Raw genomic sequence first — 2,590 nt, 5'->3', positions numbered from 1 at the left:
AAAAAAAAGTGCTGGGTGGAAAGAGAAAAGAAACTAATACATGCATAATTATTTTAACAGAAATTAGAGCAAATTAGTTTTTATCCACCTTTCAAGATACTAAATTAAATTTTAACCCATCAACATGCAGAGACATACAAGAAGCATTAATGTTAAAGAACATAAAGAATGAGACACTGTTGTACTTACACAATGATAGCTGTAAGATGAAAGCTCCGAGGACAGACAAACTTCAAATCCTTTTACAAATTACTTCATACTCCAGCTGAAGGAGCTAGAAAATGAGCTCTAAATCCATCTGGTGTGTTTATATTAAACATCTGTATGCATAAGTCTGGAGCCATGTGATATGACTAAGAGCCTAGTTTGTTTTCATTGGTCATTGAATCATGGATTAACAAAAAAAAGTTTTCTTTTAAACATTTCTTCTGCCTTTACTCTCCTGAACATTTTCCTGATCAGTAACCTTAAAAATATTAGACAAATGAAATTAAAATTTTGTTCAGGAGATGAAAATGCCTTATATTTTTATTAATTTAGGGCTGTTTGTTTATGTAGTGCATGGACCAACTCTGGCAGACCTAATCTGGACTTGGTTTTTAAACTGAGAGCACTCAGGTTTTTCTGGAAGATRTACAATTAATAGTACAATATTGCAATAAGAGGCTCGTGTCTACAGGAGTTGTATWTACAATGTAACCTGCATGTCATGGTTCTTGTGTWATGGGTATTTTTGTTAGTATTTTCCAGACTGTTTTTCATTGTTTGGTATTGTCTTATTTTCTYATTTCCTGTTTTCAGTTTCCTGTGCCATTTTTACCTCAGTCAGCTTCTTAAGTGTTTTTCCAACCTGCCACACTCACCTGTCCTCGATTGTAATCACCCAGCTGTTTTCTACTTCCACTCAGCCCTGTTTGTATTTAAGGATCTTCTCTTCATCACTTCAGCTTCTGAACATTGCCTTATCCATGTTTGTCCACACCACATGTTCTAGTTCCAAGTTTAGATTTATTGTTTTTATTTTGCCACCACGTTGGCCTTTTTCTTAAAGTCTTGTTATTAGTGATGGGCAAATGAAGCTTTTCTGAAGCACTGAAGCTTGATTTGAAAAAGGGTTCATTACTCGAAGCTTTCCAACACAGTTCTCTTTGGCTTCATCCTGTGGCCAAAAGTATGAAAAGCTGCTTGACACAACACAAAGTGAAGCACTTCATCGTGATGGAGCTGAGATTAGATTTATTGTTTTTTTAATTTTGCCACCACGTTGGCCTTTTTCTTAAAGTCTTGTTATTGCTTTAAGTTTGGTCTGCCTGCCTGCATTTTGGGTTCTCCTTGCCTCCAAGACTTGACATTGCTCACATTTATCATTTTTTAATTTGTTTTCAACCATTAGATGTGTGATTCCAGTCATTACTTTCTAAAGGTTTTATTCAAAGTCACAAGTTTTAACTGTAGTACAAACACGCAGGCTAAAACATTATTAGCATCTTTTCATTTTTAGATGGTGACCAAAATTACCATCTGTGGGTACATTTTCATTAAATGCAACTTTCCCTCCTCCTTACGGCCATTCCTTCTTCAGGGGTCTCTACAGTGAGTCATTGTCCTTGTCCACTCTGGCCTCCTTTGTCCTCACGCCAACTACCTCCATGTTCTCTCTAACTGCATCCATACACAATATGTCCTCTGCTCAACATATTTATACAAATATACCCACTGTCCCTCCTCTGGACATGTCCAAACCATCTTCAGAGTCTGGTCCCTCTAACTTTACCTCCCAGTGGTTCAACCTGTGCTAAACCTGTCATGTTCTCATTACTAATTCTGATTACTAGTCTTTCTCTCTCATTACTTTTCAGCTTCTTGTAAAACTCACATAATTTTTTACTAAATATTACTGTATATAATATTGTGCCATGCCAGAGGGCTTTGGCAACCCTGGTTCTGTATACTATTGTTTTTCATGAAATGCAGCTCAAACTGTCTGTCATCTTTTCCATTTGTTGTCCAAGACTTCTTCTACCTTTTTTGTTTTTTACAAATGATACAAGTTTGCAATACAAAATGGAAAAAAGAGACAATGTGAAAATAACTAGGGCTGTGTATCAGCAAGAATTTGGCGATACGATACATATCATGACAGAGGGGTCACGGTACGTTATATCACAATATATTGCGATACTGTGAGCAAGGCAATATATTGTGAATTTTTTTGTCTAAAAAATCTATAAAAAACTGTTGTATACACTTTTTTGTTTCATATTTCTTATTTAATCCAAGTTGTCATTTACAGTATTAGACTAAATTTGCCTATAAATAGTTTGAAAATATATTTGTGGCAGCTTTTTGATTGTAATATACGTAAATTTACTGTAACAATATTGTCACCCAACACACTTAACAATAGCCTGTATGCTGTCATAAAGTTCAGTAAACCGATGATATGAAGCTGCTGCACACAGAGTTTCTGGGAGCAGCTGACCTGAGTCCAGAACATGATTTGCATACCGATAATCATACTGTAGGGGTCACCTCGAGTGAAGAAACAAGATTTTATGCCTCTAAGCAGGCCTCGGACAGGCCTGACGGG

This window comes from Austrofundulus limnaeus, unplaced genomic scaffold, assembly GCF_001266775.1.
Source record: "Austrofundulus limnaeus strain Quisiro unplaced genomic scaffold, Austrofundulus_limnaeus-1.0 Scaffold137, whole genome shotgun sequence".
Lineage (NCBI taxonomy): Eukaryota > Metazoa > Chordata > Actinopteri > Cyprinodontiformes > Rivulidae > Austrofundulus > Austrofundulus limnaeus.
Note: the sequence above shows the minus strand (reverse complement) of the source record.